The sequence below is a fragment of the Mycteria americana genome, chromosome 14 (genome assembly GCF_035582795.1).
Source record: "Mycteria americana isolate JAX WOST 10 ecotype Jacksonville Zoo and Gardens chromosome 14, USCA_MyAme_1.0, whole genome shotgun sequence".
Lineage (NCBI taxonomy): Eukaryota > Metazoa > Chordata > Aves > Ciconiiformes > Ciconiidae > Mycteria > Mycteria americana.
Genome location: NC_134378.1, coordinates 12,968,247 through 12,990,365, shown reverse-complemented (window position 1 = coordinate 12,990,365; position 22,119 = coordinate 12,968,247). Strand labels below are relative to the sequence as shown.

Here is a 22,119-nt window from a genome sequence, read left to right as displayed (position 1 = left end):
CTTGGATGCCACAGCACTGAAATTGCTCTTCAGATTCCATCGTTGTCGAAACCAGAACCCAAAAAACCTCCCCTCCTGGTTTTTAATCCTGCTCAAACCCAAATATTGGAAGCAGGTTAAGATCTATGAACTAACAGATCTGGCCTCTTGCCACGTGCCGTATTAAGATGCCATATTTAGCTCCTCATTCCCTAATACTCAGGCATTTAACCTGTTCCCTCCAGCCCTTTCATCCACTTCCAGTATACTGCTAACCAACACGGCTTTCACCCTTCTATTTCTTTCTTCCATTTCTGTTAGCTGTTTTACACACAATTAGTGCTGCTATCCCATGGCACTGGGAAAAGTGACTGTTAACTTGTGCTCCCTCTACTGTCTGATGGGCTTTGCAGCAAGAGCAACTTTGTGAGGAAACTGCGATTTCTTCTTGGCAGAAAGATCTATTACTTACCATAATGTGAAAAGTTACCCTGTTACACTTACGAAAATGCATACTTAGAATATTAAGGTCCTAAACATATAGATCTTCAACTAGCACATCACTTATCCAGAACTCCATAAATTATGGACATTTTGTCTTGCTCTCGTGGGGCTGCCCAGTGTGAAATGAGGGAGTCGCATGAAGCAACTATGGCAGCTGGGAGAAAATACTTTAGAACAGCCAAGCAGCCACAACTCCCATCAAAATCAATATGTAAGCCACAAATACTTAGGTTCCTCCCTCCCTTAAAAGGCCAGGCCCTTTCAGTTTTGATTATTAGACCAGACAAGTCCTTGATAAGAGAACAGGAGGCTCAGTTCCAAGTTCTGACCCAGGGATTTGTGCTATGCTTACTTAGACCCACGGCTTTTGCTTGACATGGCCCCTCACTCCTTATTTGTCATGGAAAAAGCATCTTCGTGTTTTACACTGGCAGTAAGCATCCGTCAAACAGGGAGAGGAAGAGTAACAGGAAAAGACCTGGTGACCCTTCTGTGATTCCTTTTGATGAACATGGGTGTTTCCCCCTGCTTTTTGCAAGACAGATGAAAGTGGTGAAGACAACTTTAAATTACAGTTAGAAGCTCCTATCGAGGACTATGAAGCGTGGAACAGAGAATGAGCCTTGGAGTCAGCAGATCAAACAGTGAAGCACCACAGCTACTTACTGCTGGAGAGCTAGACTGCTGGAGTACTTCATCTGTGTTTTGATGTGGCTCATGCTGATGGAGACCAGCAAGTAGCATCCTCTCAGTATAGTCAGGAGCATTAACTGAACAAACGATACCATACATTTGTATTTTTTTCAGATATGATCTGACCAAAGGGCCACTGTGGACGTGCAGAACAAACTATATGCACAAATACCATTGGTCTGGTTGTCCAGCCTCCTAGATGAGAAGGCTATCTATGCCAAATGGATGCATGATGTTGAACACATCTGAAGGTGTCTGATTCATTATGCGCATGGTGCATGAAGACTGCCTTCATATTTACATGCGATGCCCTAAGAAGGTAACGTCTGTGAAGAAAATGAAACAAAACCCAAAAACACCAAGCAGTGAAACCTCTTCTCAATGTTCTTGAAGGACCTCTTGTGTGGCTTGCATGTAAAGCAAAGAGGTAAGGGACTCATGCCAGAGTCCCTGAAAGGTGTAGGGAAGACTGCTGGTAGGGAGTAAAGAACGCAAATGGATGGGACAGCTGAACAACACTATCCAGCTTTGATTTCTGGCCATTCCTCATGGAAAGCGGGACAGCCAATTTCTAAAGATTAGTTGCAATTTGCCTGTTAGGTGGTCCTTGACACTGCTACCGAACCTGCTGTCTCTGGGAAGAAGCCTGTTGCAGAACGCCTTGTGCAAGAAGGTTAGTTTCCAGTTGATGACAGAGGTTTAAGGAGGGACATGTCTCTTCACTTCTGTTGAGGAGGGTATTTCAAGGGCTAAGAGTATAGAGAAGGGCTGTGGACAGCCAATTACCTAAACAATTCTCTTGAATTCTTAAGGGTGTGGAGTACTTCGTCCCTTACTGGCTGGAGCGCTCAGTGCCCACAGTCTGGGTGCTACATCCATCCTTCCCATGCGTGATTCAGCAGCAAAGAATATTTACTGTTATTTAACAATGCAGTGGTCTACAGACTTATGACTCAACAGAGAATATATTGGGTACAGACCTTTTAAAGAAATGATCAACTGATTATGCCTTGCATTTAAAAAAAAAAAAGAAATATTTTATTTCTTTTAAGAGACGAGCATGCAAGAATAAAATGGATGAAGTGGAAGATACCTTCATGCTGTCTTTAGAAATGACAATTTTGGTTGGTTACTTTCAGAAATACTGAATTAATATTTAGGATATTATGGATTAAGTGAAAGGTTTACACTGGATTCTGTCTGAAATGTCTAAAAAATAAGCCTTTAAGTCTTTGTTTATGTTGGCAAGTAACCTGGCTGAGTATAAAAGCCAAAGGTATGACTGACTACCTCACATATTTTACAACTGTTACACTAAATAGGTATTTCAGAATTTACATCCTTACAGAAGAATCCTTAAATAGACTTTCTTACAAGGCTTAAAACAAACATACTTTAGGACATATTTCCTGTTTTGTTACTGTATTTAACTATACTTTAAGAATTAAATCTACTTTTCCTTAAAAAAAGATAAAAAAATTTAACTTCAAGAGTATGGAGATCACAGAAATCTATCCTGTTGTTTTTAATGCACTGAAATTGTTTAATGAATACCCACAAATCTTTCTAAAACTCAAAGCGGTGAATACTTATTAACATATTAGTAGTATGAGTATTTTTAGCCCTTAGACACAAAAGGCATGCCTGCATATTGCCCAGAATGGAAAACTTCTGCAAGTAAAATTCAAATAATAATTAAATCCCAGTTCATTGATTAGTTGTGCCTGTTACTTTCTTCTGCCTTTTAGATACTGAAAAAGATGATACTAACATTCATTTTCCTCTACCCCCTCTAGCATTGTGTGGGGCAAATTCACAGTGAAAATTCATGCAAAAGCATGCAAACTGATTTTTTTGCAGTATTTAATATTCATCACCAACTTTCAGCGTTGATCAGCAGCTTTCATACTACCTGTAGTTAGAATTGCATATCAAATCTGGCACTGTGAAGACCTTGAAGTTAAAACGAATGAGATAGCTCTTAAAGAAACTTATGGGTTACCATACTCAGGTTTCCTGAGTTTCTAGGTGAGCAAACCAACCGTCCCACCACTGCTTGCGATTCCCTTTTATTTTCGGTGTCGTTGCCAGTTGATTGCACACACCAGTTATGCACCTTAATCCTTCGCAGGGGCTTTGCAACAGCTTTATAACGTTCTTATTGTTTCTTAGTAAGAACATTGATGTTCCTCCTCCTCCCCTCTAACTGCTCAGCTGCACTTTTCATTTACAAATGGAAAATAGAGCCTGTTTCTACAGTGAAGGAAAAAGAGGATACAGTCTTATAAGCCCTTGGCAGTGAAAGGAATCTCTCCCAGCACTTATTTTAAGAGGTGAGGCTCTGTTATTGCAAAACTGGTTAGAGCTAGAGAAGTCGGTGACATCCTGCAGGAGCCCATTTCTACAACAAACTGAAGAATTGTATTTTAATCAGAAGTCAGTCACAGCTTCTACTTTAATTTTATATACTTGAAGGTACTTACAGTTCTGGGAACTAAATTCAGCTTGTTAAACAAACCCTTCTTCTGCATATTTTTTTCTGTAGTGTGTGATACGACTTCTTCATACAAAAGTATTGGGAAGGAACCAGATTAAGTTTATACTCAGGATGGCTGGGTTGGTGAAATCTGTTGGGGAATAGTTTTCAAAAGCACCTGGAGACCAGATTTCAAAAGTTACCTTTGTATCTAAAGATGCAGGTAGACCTCCGAAAGGGCTTCTAGCTGCATCTATTTGCCATACCTACCACAGTCTTTGAAAGAGAGTCCCATTAGGAACTTTGCTGTATTTTTAGGCAACTAAATGCCTCTAAATACTCCACGTTATACGACTTAGAAGCTACCTTTTATATTCAAAAGATGGTGCAAGCACGACTCAGAAACGTAAGGCTGTAGTCGCACCAGTTGTTGCAGGAACGCTCGTTCCCGCTCCCCGCGCTGCAGGGGCTGCCGACGGCCCCGGCGTGCCTTTCGGAGTTGTACTTCAGGCTTTCCAGCTCTTTGCCTGGATTCAACAAGGGGAGGCTGAGTGTTTATGACTGCTCCTCCTCCTGTTTGCGTATTTCAAAAAAAGCACCCACAAACAGATACTTGGGGAGATATTTAATTGGGAAGCTTACATGCTATGCATGCGTAATATTAATGCACAGCAAAAGCTAATGCTGTATATTTAATATATCTAAACGGAAAAGCACCTGCCAGCAGGCACAGAAATCTCATCATTGTTTCAAAATACTGTTCTGAATGTTCACTGATTGCAGTTGGTATTCTGTTGGTTATTCAGCATTTTACTTCCTTTTTTTGTACCTAGAACTAACATTTTAACTCGAACCCCTCTGAGCAGTAAGCTGTGCCTTCCTTTCCTCAAACGATCACTACAACTCTTCTAACTAACGTAGTGCAGAATACATCTTGTGATGCATGGATATTTTTGCATTTCCCAGGGCATGATTCTAATAAAAATTACATCTATATGATTATATCTGAGGTTGAAATAAGGATTTACCCACAACTGCAAGCACAGAGTCCATCGGGAGGGGATTCGGTGTTCCCTCAACCATCCAGGGAGCACCCACCAATGTTCGTACCCAGGCCAGGCGTGTGTACGTAATTCGACAGCAATCTGCGTTATTCACAAGTATTCTTCCGTTGTAGTTATTATCTCCTATGAAAATGTTCTTTCTGTGGCCCTCACAATTTTCAGAATAAAGAATCCAAAATTAGTTGCAAGACCTGTAAGCATTCACTGCAAATCAACAAACTGTATGTATAAATTTAGCCTGTATAGTATCCAGCCAAAATCCCACAAACTGCTCTGAGCTTTTTTTTTTCTTTCTTTTTGCCAGCTATCTTTTGCAAAGCTGCCATCTTCTGCTTTCTTGCAAATTCATGGTTTTCAGGGGGTTCTTGTTTCTGCTGCCTTCTCAGATTACAATTTCTTTTGTGTTAATTAAGCTGAAAAATTGAAAGAATGTCGCTGACTCTACAAAGAACACAAAACAGGCTTGCTTGAAAAGCTAAAAATAGATTATTCTGTTCGGAAGACAGACGACTCAGTCTTCAAACTATTTGTACAATGCGAATTAATTGCAGATGGCCAATTCATTTATTTAGACCTCTGTGACAGAAATTAAAGTGCTGCTGCGACTGATTATGTGCATAAAGCTCCTTTCAGGTAGTTGGGTCTAGTCAAAAACGGAGGTAGCATATTGTTATTTTCTGGAAGTCAATTTGTCAAAAAGTTTTTTGATCTGATTCTCTCTCTCCAGTCTCCCGGTCTCTCTCCCAACAGCTTGGATTTAAGACGCGAGAGTGATGTGCACAAACTAAAAGTTACAACGGCCTGCTCACTTTACCTCTAGCATTCACAGTATATGTTGTAAATCAGTTACATTCCTGCGATTAAAATTACATTTTATTATGACGTAAATGTTGTAACAAAACCCACCCGGATTATTTAACTTATTTGAAATCAATGCTGTGTATCTTTTTTATGCCTCAGTATTTGTTTTAAATAGTATTTTAATTTTTCCTGTTTAGTCTTTCTTCTTAAAAGCAAAAGAAAGTTTAATTTAAAAAAATGTTATTGATTTAATGGGAGAGAATTCAGGAAAATCTAAATGGAAGCTGATATTCCACCCTGGCTTTTATTGTTAGATAAACAGGAGGTTTCCAAAAATACCATCTATTAGACTAGGGTCTATAAACTGTAGCTGTGAAATAAAAATATCATTGAACTAGATAAATTGTTTGGGATACAGAATGATCTGTACTAGAACTTTACAGGAGATCCTGAACAGCATGAGGCCTCCTTTGTGCTAGAAAACTAGAAACGTTGTCATTTGGGAATCTAAGTAATGCCAAGAAAAAGAAACTAAATATCAGAGTCCCTTTTCTCCAACTCCAGTGTCTCTCCTTTGCAATTTTACTACTTTACAGTCTCTAAATCCTTGTTTGCAGTCTTGCTGACTTGAAAAATGTGCAAAAGTTGATCCACACAGGGTCTGAGCTAACAGGGCTGTAAGAAAACCTCCCAAGAAGTTTCAGGTGGTATGCTATCTGGCATGCTGATAGTATCACAGATATTACATTTTTCTGTTACTTTTTTTAAACAACATAATGTTGCTGTCTGCATTTCAAAGCATTTATATTACATCTTAAAGTCTTTAAATCAAGACTGGTGTTTTTTAAAGGCATTAAGTCTTATAAGCCAAAAATACAGCTTGATGCAGAAATGAATTAAATTTTCTGCCCAGACAAACGATCATAATCTATTAAAATTAAAATACCAGTCCTCTCCACTGTTCAGGCTCCTTCTGAAATACTTCTTATGAAGTTACTTAAGCTTATTGGTTATCATAGATTTAAAAGGGGGCAGACATCATCCTCTGCCCTATATTTTAAGCCATATTCCTTTGCTGCGACTTCATCCAAACTCCTACCAAGGTCAAGGGAAACAATTTGTTTTCAAGCAATACAAAACAGGCTATGCAGTTAGGCTACAGCATCTTCCTTCTGTTTTTATGGACTACAAAAAAAAAAAAAAGTTTAAATAGAGCTACAAGCTTCCTAACAAGAAACAAATCCTTTCCAAAGGAAAAAAACTTTGTAGGTTGCCTCTTAAAGATGACCTCCGTCCTGCATGCTTCAAAATGTTTTTGTACTTTTCCTGGAAATACAGGTGATACCGAGGTGGAGCAGAGGACAATAAAGCTGCTAAGTAACAAAGGTCATAAATACCCTGCCTTCAACTACACCTACAAAAAAAAAGGTCGAGATATCCCGTCGGTTCAACCCAGGCAGAGATTTACCAGGGCCAAGGTGATGGGGAGGGGAAAACTCTGCAACGTTGCTATACGCAACCCGGTCATGTAATGAAGTTACACGTGCCCTCATTTAATTTTGGTGGAAAACTGAAATTCTTTGGCCACACATGTAGAGGAGGAATCTGCTGCTGTTCTTCAAGAAATCTAGTAAGGAAAATGCTATTGGGGAAACACTGTCAGGCAACAGAACCAGGGCAGGGTCTGGGGCTGTGATATAAACCAGTACGTGTATCCAACGTCGGGGCTGCAAAAGAGGAGGGTTGGACCCAAATACTGCAGTTAAGGGCTGGCTCTCCTCTCAGTGCTTTCTAGCCCTGGTAGGATTTGCAAAACCTCCAGCATAACAGACACAGTACCCCATGCAGAGCTGGAAGAGCATTTTTTACAGACACTGATAGAGCCTGACATAACACAAATAACCAAAGCACCGGCCCGTAGGGTGATTTTACTTGGGGTGCACACGCCCCATTGAAGACCAGGCTAAGAGGGTTGAAAGTTCAAGACAATGCACAAAATGCAGGAAAACACATGTGGAATACCCCCTACCTACACACAAACTGTCTGCCCTGCAACTAAATACCCAAGCGATGAACCACTCTGTCCCTAATGTGGTAAGATAAGAGCAAAAAAGCAAGGAAAGTAAATTAGTTGTTGGAATGATAGTCTATAGGCTAAGTTATTACGTGAAGACATTTCTCTGATTGCAAAGGCCGTTACACATTCATAATGAGAAGAAGAGTGGTTAAGTGTCTGTAATTTATTAATTTCTCGCCAGGACACCACAAGAAGGTCCAGCTTGCCTGCAAATCGACAGCTCAAAAGAAGGCACAGCAACTCACTTTTCAGCAGTGACATCTTTGTTACAAAGCCAGAAAGTGATTTTTCTGTTGAAGTAGCCTTTAATGGGTAAAAATGAAAATGCAGTGTCTGCGTTGTCATTCTGATGCGGGAGGCGGGGGAGAAGAGACAGCAAGACAGAGAGTACTCAGATAGCGCTTTAGCATTTTTTCCACATTTGTAAGATTTTGGGCTAGCAGGAATTTTAGTACACCACCTCTCTAGCACTTTGACTATATGTTCTTAAATAATTGTTAAACCCGGAGTGCTAGAACTTAGCATCTTCTCAGTTGACAGCACAAATAGGAGAAGTGTCAGCCCAGCACTCCTTCTCTGATCAGATTTGTCCCTTCTCCGGTGCCCGACATTGGCTTATTGAAGTTTCTCTGCGACTCCTGAAGGAGAATGTTCTTGCATACCTACAGCCCCTGTCCCAGCAGAAACTTGTCTCTCTGGATGTAATTAGAGCTCAAGGAACAGCCTGTCTTTTAAACCAAGATGACAGAAATCAGATTTCGCTATTAAAAAAAATTAAAAGGAGAAAACCCTCCTTTGTACAGACTGCAAGATTTCTCAAATATTGAAAATCAAGATATTCCACTATTATTCAGGATGACTGAGGAGCTGCAGCATTCATGTTCTCAAAGGTCAGTCACTGTCTTGTTTTTATTTCCCCATCAGGTTGCATGAAAGGAGCATTTTCTTTCATTTTTTTGAAAATCCAAACCATCAAATAAATATCAACATGGTAAACTAAAATAAATCCATCATCCTGTAAATTTTTAAATAAATCAATATATTGTTATGTTTTGAAATGGTATAAGATAAATTTCTCCCCCTCTATAATTCAAAACCAGCTCTAACCAATTACTTCAAACTTTTCCCCAGACGAGACACATCTCCTTTGGCTCAACGTTTCACATGAGCATTTTCAAGCCAAAAAGAGTTTCTTCCACAGACAAAATTGGAAATGAGAGATTAAAATCACCCTAATGATAGGTACTGGGTTATGCCTTTCAACTATGGATCCGTGCCCATATCTCTATAATTGTGACAATATTTTTCCAAGCAGAGTATCGTGTTGTATGTAACACTGAAACTTCCTGGTCTCTACTCCTTCTCTGCTGCATGGTTACCATCTTATTTTTATAAGCATTCCATTCTGGGGCTGGCCCTTCAGCTTTGGCAGAGCCAGGCAGCTTCTGCTTTAAAGCGGCTATTTTGCAACTAGCTGCTGCTTGCTGCATCTTTCTTTTCCAGCCAGCAAGTACCTGGAATGTTTTCCTCTCCAGCGACTGAGAAAATGGCACATTCTCACAGGTGCTGCCCCTCCAACAGGGCACATGGTGGGAATAACCAGCAGTGAGCTGGACCACGCAAGGAATTGCCAGGGTGGGTTTCATTTCTGGTTTCTTTTTGGAAGGGCTGCAAAATGGCTGGTTTTAAACAAGTTCATAAAAAAAAAATTCTAGATTCACATCCTGCTCATGCTGGCCCTTCTGTTGCTGGACTAGTCAGGCTTGCATCAAAGGAAAGTTTTCATTGCCACCCCAAATCAACGGGTAAATATCAGGGGAGCCACAAACAGCACCACCAGGCATTTCTGAACACTTGATGGCTCAAAAATAGTGGTCAGCAGGGCAATGGCAGCAAACTTTGCTTAATATTTTAAGCAAAGTCTGTATGATTTAACTTCACTTGGGCTGTTCTGTAGTGAGAATCTAGCCCTTTACAAATAATAATTAATGTTCTATTTTTTCCTTAAAAGCAAACAAACGAAAAACCCAAAAGAGTGGATTTAGAGCACCTAAAATGCTAAGCAGTGCCTGGAGGGGAGGTCTGCCCGTCCCGGGCTGCCAGGGCAGGAGCCTTTTTCGTACAACCATTTACCCACAGGACAAAGCAGCCACCTTGTCCTCGAGGTAGACAGGGTTGTTTCCTTCCCATTTTCCTCAGCCTTTTAATTGCTGTAGGTAAGAGTCACACACACACAGGTGAACGCCAACCAAGAGAAAAATTCCACCATGGTCACAGTCCCAGAAGCACCTCAGCCTCCTGATACACCCAGGAGCCCTCAGGAAATTTTTAGCTGATCCGTACTCCAGATCAGACATCTGCATCAAGGCACTACATCATGGATTTTTAGCAGAAGTTACTCGCTGCTCTGGCAGGCAGTAATTAGATTACGAGAATTACAGAAATGACAGGCTGAGTTGTCTACTGGCTGTATGGGCAGCCTGCAACGGCTTGGATAAGAGTAAAGCATTCAGATTAGTATAGGGATGAGCTCAGTGTAAATCCAAATAATACGTATTAATAAGTAATGCCTCTGAACCAGCACATTTATTCTGCAATGCTCATCCTTATCCTCTACTGGCTATCTCACCAAACTGCCAACGCAAAGTGTCCTGTGTACGGGGCCCTCTGGTCATTTGCTTTTCTACAGCATCTCAGCACCATGCCTTCTCCCATGCAGTATCCCTGGTTCACGCTTCTTATTAGAAAATTCTAAATAGGTGGGAAAATGCTGGCAACCTGCCTGCATAAGGGCTGCAAGCATACCTTGCCACGGCGACCGCAACGACAGTGTTCCAGATACTGGCATACAAATGAACATAACAAGCATTCAGCTTTGCTTATAAAATTCCCATATTCAGCACTGCCACAACACACACAGAGCTTTAAAAATTAGAGCAGGGTTTTCCCATATATGGGAAAGCTGACCTGCCGCTGTTGTACCAGCGTCAGCCCGCTCCCCGGGCAGCGTGCAGAAGAAGAGCTGGAGCCTTACAAACCCTGCCTGCCACTTCGTCTGCGCTCAGTAGAAAGTATGGGTGCTCCCGTGAGTGGTCTGGGGTGACGCTGCTTTGCAAGAAGTCTGTGGCCACATTATTTCTGTACTGGGTTCACTTGCCAGCTTGACCGAACCCATAACAATAAAACTAAGACATTTTTCCAGTCCTTCTATCTAAAGTTGCATTTGTACATGCATTACTTCTGTGCCTAAAGCAGGGCTGACACCGAGGTCTAAGCATCTGCATCCTCCTCTGGGCTTGGGCTTTACTCCCCTTGGAGGCTCCCTGGGGCCCGTCGGGCTCGGGAGCTCCACTCGAGACCCCTGCGTCGGGTCGAGGGACCCTGTCGGGCCAAGTTTTAATGCTCATGCGTGATGCATGAAACCCCGAGAGCGCTAGCAGACAGCTCCCTCGAGCTGCGTGAAAGCATTTGAGCAAGCACGTTGCTGCAGCCCTCGTGGCTGCGGAGCCCCCGACGAGGGCGAAGGACTGCGCGCGGGGGCTCCCTCTGAACCGCTGGCGGCAGCTGTCAGCGTTTTTTGGGAATATTCCATTGTTTTGAATGTACAGAAAGCGCAGAGAAACCTGTGCCAGAGACCGCGGCGGAGCAGCCAGGGCCACTGCTGGCAGCTGGAGAGTTCTCACTGGGAACAGTTTCTTCCGTGGGTTCGGTAACGCACGTTGCATTTAGTACTTTTGACTCAATCACACAGCCTATCTGCTCACAAAATCGTAACTCCGGGTGACTGTATGAGCAGCAGGGTGTATTTATAAACTCCTTACAAAAAAAGCAGGATGAGCAGGGCTGGGACTATCCAGCTGCAGCTCTGGTTATGCCAGACAGCTGCTCTGTCAAAACTGCTGGGAGAAACCTGGTTTCTTTGCAGGGGATGCCCTTTGATACTCGGCAGGAGTCTGTTTTGGCAGCTATATGCTGCCTAAGGGAGAGATCTTTGAGAGGTGATTTTTTAAGATACCAGTGGTATGCGCTGGATACCTGGCTCCATACTGCGAGGATTTTGCAGAGTGGGGGGGAAAAAAAATCTGGGTAAGCACTATTAATCACTACATAATAGAGACTACATTTTTTTTTTCCCACAGTTGTTAAAATCAAGCAAATCAATCACGTGACTTTTGAGCTTCCCAACACACGTTTTAGATTCTGCAGGTTTCAGCCCTGCACCGGGGGAGCCGGGGCTAGGGGCTGCCCCGCGGAAGGAGACCCACCGGCAGCTCTCCATCGCCCAAACGAGCTGTGTGGCAGGGGTTCGAGCTGCAGAGCTAGTGAGCAAGAGTACAGGCTTCAACAATTAAAACTAGCATCTCAGTCTAGTACAGAACCGGCACAGTCTGACAGAAAAAATTAAAATTGTAGGTTGGTAATCTCTCTCAGTTTTATTATTAACATGGAAACAAACTCTTTCGGTAACTGAAAGCCTTGCATCACTTTAGGAAATGTTAATTACATCAGTGGTTTTACTGTAATAAGTTTCTTTTTCCTTTCCAGTTTTCTAAAGCCTTAGGAATATTTCAAAGGGAGCCCTTCCCAAATATGCAAACAGCAAGTCAATACTCTGAGGTTTTTTGCCAAGCTTCCTTCTCCCTACATCTCTCACTCAAGAAAATGATTAAAAATACATTCAAATACATAGAAAGGGACTGGAGGACTAGAGTTTAGCAGGTCTAGTATTGCCAAACAGTTATAGATAATCAAAATCATCGCTAAACTAGTCATACATTGACTCATCCAGTGCGGCCTCCTGATGTTAACGTGCTCCCTTGTAATAAGAAGTAATTTAAATGTCTGCTCCTGCTATTGCACACAGGAAAGAGAAGCGCAGAAGTTGGGAAAGTGCGAGCAGATCTCCAGCGAGCTCCTGGCAGAGGCCGTTCCAGCGAGCCGCGAGCCTTCTGGTTCGAGACACTGCTTGGTGGGGTTTACTGTTTGAACTGTGTCAAGGATAAGTTGGGTTCCTGTTCCCTCACCAAAGACCCTCAGCATTTTCCTTGTTTTAATTAACTAACTTTCCCTGGGGAAAAAAAAATACTAAGGATCAATAACTATATCGTGAGATACTAATTATCTCACTAATTGCATTCCTTCTTTTATTTAGAAATGCCATGCTACCACTTCTCAGCATATTAGTTTTCCTTGTGCTCATTTTTTAGTATCTAGAAAAATGCTAAAAAAAAAAAAAAAAAAATCTATTTTCACCAAGAGTTAGGAATTTTAATTTTATTTTTAGAGTTAAAACCCAAGTTATTTGGTATTACTTTCTCTCATCATTTACATTTCTAAATTTCTAATCACGGTCGCTGCTATCAAAATCCCTACTTTTCCTTTAAATATAGATGTTGCAATTGGATGTTTACTGCTACGGTTGCAGTTCACATTTAGGACAAAGCTGACTCCTTAGCACTGAGCCAGTATAAATGTACAGAATAATCTTCAAATATATGCAAAGCAGTTTCATGCGCCTCCATGCCTTTTCGTACTGAGTTTATAGTAATGCTGACAAAATTAAGTATACTAATCTGATAATCATGTAATACTATTTACAGGAAAATTGGACCAACTCTAAATTATTTTTAAAAACTACATCAAAATTATGAAAAACATTAACTATACCCATCTTATTCATCTATGTATAAATTTGTAAATATAATATGAGGAAGAAACATCCAATAATTTAAATTAACAAATTTTATTTATGCCATCTTTAACTCAATGCATTAAGGGGGGGGGGGGGGGGGGGGCAGGTTCCAAGGAAAAATGCAAGTATCAAAAAGGTTGATTCAAAACTCCCCCCTCCCCTCTTTATGTCCTTACTGTGATAACATGCAATAGGAAAAGTTTACCAGGAAAAGTGGTAATTATCTTCTTTTTAGATATTTTTGGCTTTGCAATTACTATCTTAATTTTTTTCTAAGAAAATGTAATTCTTCTGTTAAGTTTCTAGAGAACAGTATTGAATTCCCTACCACGCATCCAAAAATTCTACTTCTGTAAAAATCATTCTGAACAAACAAGGAATGCAAGACCTCAGCTGTGACTTTCCCAAGATATTCTATCTTTACACTGTCAAAAAATTACTAACATTTTACATGTTCTCAAAACTCTCTAATATATTCTCTCTATAAAACAAATACAGTTTATCTGACATTTTAATAATGTAAGTTATCCATTTCAAACAAAATGGGAAGTTATTACTGTGCTCTAGATTCTGATACTTATATATTTTTTACTATTTTAGAGGGTAGTAAAAATACCCATGAGTGTTTAAGTACTTACTGTGTATGTTTGCACTCTGTGTACAATATCTTCACCATCACACCATTGGCAGGAGGGGGGTTAAATTTTATTACTTACAAGTAACAATCACAGGATTGATTTGTTTAAAGCTCAGGCAAATGAAAACACACAATTATGGAATTTTGTTATCTAAAATAACATAATCCTAGGAGTTAATCTTAGCTAGCTGTTATCAATTACCAACATGAAGAGACACGCCACCTGCGTTCTCAAAGTTGGGAAAACGTAACAAAATCTTAAAGCAGTTATGAACAGGAGCAAAATAACTTGAAAGGCAATGCTAACAATTTAACAACTAACAAGTTAGCAAAGCCATCTGTAGAAATACTGGAATTTCATATGCTATAGGTAGACACATTTATACTACAGAAGTGAGAAAAATTTTCCCTGTTTTTACTTTCACTCCTGTACCACTGTCCAATTTTGAATTAGACATATATAATTCAACAATCCATTAACACAATCAAAACCAATAAATGACTAACCAATGCATCACTATTTCTGAGAATCAAAATCTTTTTTACCTATGCTAGACAGTAAAATACTACACTTTTTAAATAACTCTTAAACTCCTTCACAAGATTTATCATCTCAGTTTAATTTCTTTGCAGACTCCCAAGGGATTAATTTCAACTACATTTGAGCTGTTTTCTCCTAGTTCTGACTTAATAAATTATGGAGGGCAACAAATAGTAAGTATGTAAAAAGGTAACAATTTAAAAATGACAATTCCTGGAAAAAACACTCTTTAAGTGTTAAATTCCCTAAAGAACAGAAACGGGCAAGATGTGTTTCAGACGTCTGACTATTAGTCAACTATTGTTAAAGTGATCCAGTTATTAAATAGGCAAGAATTATTTATTTTACTTATATAAACTATCCCTCCTCGCTGGGTCTGGAATAAATTAACACATCCACATGTTTCTTTGCTTACTATGCCAAGAAGAATGACTAATATTTTTCTATAATAATATTTTGATAAGAAAATGAATGTTCAGTTTAGATTCATAACAGGAGTTCCTGCTTCGTTTTCATGTGCTGAATCAAATATGAAATGATCAGATTAGAAGGATATGAACAACCTAATTTAAAAACAAAACAGCTTTGCTCAAATACAAAAAGTATTTTTTTAGCTACTCTATCAAATGAAAGCGTATTTGTGCTTTCAAAAATATACTGGTTAAAGGATTTAGACAGGCTTCATATGAAGTATATTTAAACATCAAAACTAATTTAAAATGATCCAGAGAAACAAGCTGTGGAATGTCCAATCCTTAAAAAAAAAAAAAAAGTAATTAAATGCTCAGGGCTTAGCTTGCTAAATACAATTAAGGACATTCACCTCCTTTCTCACTTTGCCAGATAAAATGCCCTCCCCTTCACCCCCAGCCATGGCAGAAGCACTTGCAACCACCTTGGAGGCTAATGCCGGACCTGAAAAAAGGGAGAGGCATCAACCTGCCTTTTAAAACCAATGATTTCCAGATGCATCAGTAATGTCTTGATACAGAAACTCACGTAATCTCATTTATCGTGTTTGTTTTTTCATGTTTATTAGCCGAGGAGCATACAAACGCAGGGGTTCCATGGGCAGGCCAGGTTATTCTGCGCAGCTCTGCTCGGGGCGCAGAGGAGGCTGGGTGCAGTCCCCAGGGCTGTGCCGAGTCCAGGCTGCCAGCCCTGCCAGGACATTTCCTCCATCCAAAGCCAGGAAAGATCACTAACCAGAGAGGAGATGTTACAAAAATGCACCCCTAAAACACCCGGAGCCTTTAACCCGGGCGATAAAGAGCCAGGTGGAAAGTTTCAGCTGCTTAGTTAAAAAAAAAAAAATCTGATTAAAATTGTAATTGCCTCTAAACTACAGGACCCTTCTGTTTGTCCCTATCCTGTGGTGGGGCAGCTTCAGGAACCAGGTCTGCCTGTCTGTCACAACAATTGTTTCTGCCTCAGTTATCTAGTCCAGTCAAAACAAGCCAAGTTTACAGCCAGAGCTGCAGCAAGATCTCCAAGGAGATTTCCGCAAGCCCTCCCACCCTCCTGAGCATCTCCCCTGCACCCCTGCCCATCCCACCCCAGCAGCCTCTCCTCCTCCCTGACCCCCTCCCGGCCCCACTAAGAGAAGGCTCTGGCCAACCCTTTGCTCCACAGAACGAGCTACTCAAGGTCTCTCCATCCTTTCCTATCGCACAGTTTGCTGCTCCCTCCCTTTGCCACCCCGCGGTCCCCTGGAGAAAAGCCTGCACCTTCTCATCTGCAGGGAGCCCCGGAGCTCCCCGACACCCCCGGGCTGGCCGCTGCCCCTGAGCCGCAGCTCTGCACATCTGCGGAAGGTTTGCCATCCGTCGGCCCGGTGGGTTTGCTGCTGCCAGGGCTGAGGGGCCAGAGCAGGACGACAAGACTGAAGTCTGCACTCCTAGAAGCGACAAGAGGGTCTTAAAAATCAAAGCAAGAACACCACCATTAAAAAAAACAAAAACAAAAAAAAACCACAAAAAAACCCACACCAAAAAGATGAAAAGGAAGGAAAAAAAAGTCAGGAACAACCCCAAAGACCTTCTAACGGGTCTGTCCCAGGACTACACGAGAGGCTCAGCGAAAGAGGAATTTGTCCCCCTTCTCTGGCACAAAGTTTCAGCAAACAAACAAAAAAATCCATAAAAACGTCAAAAAGTAACCAAAGCTCGTCCTCTGCAGTGTGCAGGGTGCTGCTTTAACGTTTTCAGTCTGCAGAGGGGTTTGCTTTGGGATTTCTTGCTGGAGAAGGAACAGGGAGCAGGGCAGAAGCGGATCAGAAGGGAGAAGTTCCCAAGAGGGTTTCAGAAGTTACTGCACATTTATTTCACCAGATGCTATTTTTAACCCCGCTGTTACTATTTTTACCCATGTCAGTGTTTTCCATTTGCTGAACTCTGTCCCCATGCAGGCAGGGCTCCGCTCCTCCCCGTCGCCCACCCCGGGGCCCATCACCGCGGCCCCGCTCCCCCCGGCTTCCTCCGGCCCCCGCCCCGGCCCCGCTCCCCCCGTCCTCCCCGCAAGCACAGCCCGCTCGCCCCCCCGCTTCTCCCTCCAGCTCTTGCATTTCATTTCAGGCTGCACTTTTGGATCTCTTTCAACAGCATCAGAAAAGCCTGTACTCCCCTCCTCCTGCCCCTCCTTTGTATGGAGATATGTATGTATAGATATAGACATATAGAGATATAAAGAGTTGCATGCAGTGCAAAGTCCAAAGGCGATCACCCAGCAAATCTCCTGCTTTAACTTCATTCCTCTCCAAACACATTCCTGCCAACGGGGAGGGGAGAAAAAAAAAAAAAAAAGAAAAAAGAAAAAGCAAACAAACGCCACTGTTGCTAAGTTTTGCACTTTATACCCTTTTATATTTACAATCCTCTCTTGGCTAAAAATAGCAACACATGATCCATTTATAACTGGCCGGACATGCCCCGAAGCCGCTGGCGGGGCCCTGGCTGATGAAAGGAGCTCTTTGCGTTCCTTCTACCTGAGCTCATCTCCCGCTTAAAGGGCTCAGACAGCTCTGCTTCCACAAAGCACACATTGAAATGACTGCTGCTTCCAGGGGAGAGCAGGATAAGGGATGGGGAAAAAAAAAAGAAAAAGAAAAGAAAAGAAAAGAAAAAAAAAAAAAGACAGTAACCCATGCAGGCTGCCCCATGCCCTTCTTGGCACGCTTGAAAAATGTGCAATGAGGGAGGCAGCACGGAAAGCAGAGGTGGTCGGGGACTGGCAGGCAGCCCCAGCGCAGGGCAGGACCTCGCCTGGCGTACAGCAAAGGGTGGGCTCCAGAGGCAGCTCCAGCTTGGCTCCATATGCGATCCACACATGAATTCACTCTAGAGGAGCGGTGGGAGCGACTGCAGACCTGACCCGGGGGCAGGTCGGAAGGTTGCTCTGGAAATGACTTCAGAGTTGCACTCAGAGGTGGACGCTGGAAACGACTCTAGACATGGCTTCAGAGGTGGCTCTAGAAATGATGCTGGAAACGGCTCCTGCTTTGATTCCAGACAACTCTAGCCAGGGTTCTTGGGTTTGGGGATGGAGAGGGGCTGGAGCCGGCCCAAGGGCAATGCTAGAGTCAGCTTTAGGAGTTGGTCTACAAGTGGCACCGCAACTGGCAAAGACAAATACACAGCGTTATCTGCAATAATTATTCGTGCAGATTTTAACAATGTGGGATTTATTCCTTCACTGTTACTAATGCCTTCTGAATCCGATGTTAAAAATTTCCATTAGCACCTGTGCAGGACTCACAAACTGCATGTGCAGCAGAAAGAGCTGCAAGACTAAAATGAGTCCCAAGGGTGAGGCACAGCACCCGGTTCAGTGGAAGCCACACCTTCCCTCTTAGGGAAACCAGGTGCCACACTAGTGCCACCTCCCATCTAATACCGACACGCTTCAGAGTTTTAAAGTTTCCTCTCTTGGAAGCACAGGTTTCCTTGCTTTACTCTCTTGTTACCGAAACAAAGAATCCTGGTTCAGAGGCAGGATGACAACTTAGGCATCACCCAGCAGCGGCAACAAAAACCACCAGTAAACAACACTATTTTAGTGCAATTTATCACAAATGTGCAAATCCCAGCCACTTAAAAATAAGGGGTCAAACCCTCCCAAAGTTATGAGACTTTAAAGGAAAATATGCCTTCCAGTTACGAGTCTTTTGGGTACACTTGAAACGTTTCTCAGTACTCTTAAGAGCAAGAAAATGTGGTTTGTTTGGACTGACAGCAGAAGTTCAGTGCCAGTGCTCCACAGATTGTAGCTCTGAGGAAAAAAAGTAATAACCATGGTGGGACCCAGAGAAAAAAATTATTCCAACAGTTGGCAACATCATTACCTATGTTTATTCCTCCTAATAGCCCCGTTTCAGTTGCTTTTCTGATATTCTTCATTTTGGCTTCTCAGTGGGAAATCATATCACCTCATGCCTTGTCTGCACAAGAGTTTTCAGGCTGTATTTTCCCTCCATAGCTCTACCACGTATACACCCACATCACTTTGTTTATAGAGGAACAAAAAGCGTCTGTGTGTACTGGAACCTTTCCAAAATTTCACCTATCGCCAAAACAGACCTGCAGCGAGCTGGTCAGGCTTTTCTTGGAGCTGTGCTCATTGTATGCATTATAACATTTTTATTGAAATATACAGATTTCTACCAATTTCCACTAGCTTTCAGGTGCCTGCTACAGGTAGGAGTTCACACTAATCACCTCCCATGATCTGACATTAGCTATCAAGTGCCATTTTCAGGCTGCTTTCAGAAAGGCTAGAAGCAAAATCACTGAAAACCATGATCCTGAAAGTCATTAATATGAGAATGCAGCAGTGGTTCTGCAAATGCCTTTCTGGGAGGAGATGCTTTAAGCAGGGAAATGGAAACTTAGCTGGCACATTGCTATCAGTGTTGTAACCGTCTCTGTGTTTGCAAGAAATCCAGATTATCCTTTCTTTCAGTCTTCACTGAGTTGCTGCAGAATGACAGCCAAGCATGCATTCAGAAGAGACAGGAAGATGTAAGCATCCCTGGACAAACCTGTCCTGTCGTGGCTGCTGTGCAAAATATTTTTCTGAGCAAGAGAGAGGGTTCAGCCCAAGCGGTGGGAGTACTTTCTAACCAGGCAGAGAGTGGAAATCTCTGCAAAAGGCCTGAATTTGCCATGGAAGTGCTATGCCCCCGGGTTTCAAAAGCAGAAGCAAGACAAGAGACAAAAAAAATACAACTTCACCCAGGCTATGAATAAATGCTTGTGCAGTAACGTTACAGAAATTGATATTAAGGTGAAGTATAGCTCAAGGAACTTTTTTTTTTCCCCCAACAGAGTTGCAAATAATAACCCATTGCAGATGTAAAAACTAGCCAGAGCACAGTGGCAGCCATACCCCAAAGCGGGGCAGGCACGGCCCCAGCTTCCCTGGGCTGGCTGACCACCCCCCCTCAAAAACAGAATGCGGTTTGGGAGAGGCTTGTCCTCTGCACCCAGAGACCCAGGCTTTTAACCAAAAGGACCCAGCTGGGTTGGGCAGCTACAAAATGCAGCCAGCTTTTCCAGTATTGACATCTTTCTTCTGAATGTGCCTCTAAAAGGTTACTTTGCCGAGGAGCGCCTGAGCCAGTAGGTCCTTATCCCACCTGGTGTAGGCTCCTGGATCACAGCCTCCCTGGTACTCCTGCCCTACGCACGTTGCAAAGCCAGCTGCCTGCCTCCTCCTCTCCAGCCAGGAGCTCCTCTTCCTCCCAGCCCACTCCTCAGGCTTCATTTTCAACTGCTTCCCAGCCACACAAGCTTGCAAACCTCCTCAGTCCTTTTCTCTGCTCCTTCACTTCCGTAGCTCCTTCCCATTTTCACCCTCTTTCTTTCTTAACCTGAAACCCTGAAACCCACCCTCAGTCCTTGCAGCTTTGGCCCCCTCTTCTGTTAGCAAAAACAAACTCCCTGGTCATGTTCCCCTTGGAGGTTTACCAAGTATTCATTAAGTGCCACTTCTCCCCCCCCCCCTTTTTTTTTTCCTACTTTCCCCCCCCCCTCCTTTTTGGAAGGTGATGGTAGAGCAGGTGCAAAGAGAAAAAAAGAGACAATGCCAGTTGTCCCTGCAATACTGTAATACAGGGCGGATGTTTGCTGGTGTCCTCTGCAGCAGAGGTGCTTGGGCTCCAACACAGGTCGCATGGCCATTTCTGGTGTCAAGAATGCCTGGCTTGGAGTTCGCTATATTAAAGAGTAGTCTTGTAGAGATCTCATCACTCAATGTCTTGCAAATATCCAACTCCAGCCTCGCAGAAGCAAAGGGGAGGAGAAAAGGGAGCATGTGTATCTCTTGTGAAGATACACTCCAGTTCTTAATAACAGGCATCCACCCTGGAAGATGTTCTTGGGGACCATTTCTACCCTGAGGCACTTCCACATTTCTGCCAAAGCTCCTGACCAGGGAGTGCCCCTCTAGATTTGCTGTTGCTGCTCCCAGATGTCACAGTCCAGCGTCCCCTGCTAAGACTTGACTGGGAAGCAGTCAAGCAGACTCTTGACTGCTAAGACTAAGACTTTCACTTTCAGAAAAAGACTAGAAATCTAGCATCCCTAGCTGTGGTCACATAGGATTACAGGGCAGCATTAGGGATTCAAGGTATATGAAACCGTGACCGCAGTGGCGCATTTAATTGCATGCCAGAATTCAAGTGGCAGGGGGACATCCAGGGAGAACAATCCCAGAGCTGTGCAGGGTACGGAGACAAACAGACAGGCTGGTCCCCATGAATCCCAAGTTGGGTGTGATAGCAGCAAAAACCCGGCTTTGTATGAGACCATATTTATTCTGGGATAATTCCTTCTGGAATGGAGTAATCTTGCTCCTTAAATGGATTAGTATGTAATAAAACAGAAATAAATATGTAGAAATATGTAGATAAGTCCTCTACACTGAAAAAATAAATTATGCTGGGGGGGAAAAAAAAAAAAAAGAGACAATTAAGAGACATCAGCTTTCCCATGAATACAAAGCTCACCACCTTTTATGCCTGCCACAAACATGCAACATGCAGTATTTCACACATGGCCCTTGTGTTTTGGTCCAGACAACCTAAGGAGTCTGCAGGGTGTCTCACCTGGGGAGGGGGCAAATCTACCTGTAATAATTAGGAGCCTCTTCCCCACCCTGTACCAGGGAGCACCAAGGCAGCTGTAACAGGGACCCAATCAAGTAACTCAACTCTTCACAGCACTGCTCCAGAGCGGTAAAACTCCCAGCGAAAGAAAAGCAGTCACTTTTGCTTCGTGCAAATCAAAACCAGCCCAAGGTCACCTAACGAAGGAATCATGTGAAACTCCACGTGTGTAGCGGAGAGCAGCACTTGGGCCAAAGGCTTTAAAACTTCCATGTTTAAGTGGCCAAAAAAAGCCCAAGTGATCCTCGGCTACTGGATCTCCAGATGACCATTGACCTTTATATTTATTTATTTTAGAGATGTGTCACTATTTTATTTTTCTCTTAAGTCAAACAATTGAATGATTTCTAAATTCTCTTCCTTCTGACCTCTTATTTTCTTCCTGTTTTATTCTAGAAATACTCATTCAAGACTCAAATATTAAGAGTGGGTATGGCCCAAATGTTGCAATTCTTCATTCCACAGATTGTTATCACTATTGCAATTGCTATTC

The 22,119-nt window shown here is 42.5% G+C and overlaps 1 protein-coding gene and 2 long non-coding RNA genes across 5 annotated transcripts in view; 1 reads left to right on the top strand and 2 right to left on the bottom strand.

Annotated features, from left to right (window-relative positions):
• Positions 1–22,119, bottom strand: part of GNAS (GNAS complex locus) — a 162,365-nt gene that overhangs the window by 116,690 nt on the left and 23,556 nt on the right. The window lies entirely within an intron of this gene.
• Positions 7,960–20,397, top strand: LOC142416779 (uncharacterized). 3 transcript variants are annotated; one of them, XR_012777828.1, is made up of 4 exons: positions 7,960–8,484; positions 13,586–13,681; positions 14,557–14,637; positions 16,139–20,397. It is a non-coding gene; the product is annotated as an uncharacterized LOC142416779 (long non-coding RNA). The 3 variants fall into 3 exon arrangements; XR_012777830.1 differs by having other exon boundaries at positions 15,504–20,397; XR_012777829.1 differs by having other exon boundaries at positions 15,308–20,397.
• On the bottom strand, positions 13,811–16,816 carry LOC142416778 (uncharacterized). The gene is made up of 3 exons (XR_012777827.1): positions 16,502–16,816; positions 16,192–16,361; positions 13,811–15,665 (listed from the first exon to the last, which is right to left on the bottom strand). It is a non-coding gene; the product is annotated as an uncharacterized LOC142416778 (long non-coding RNA).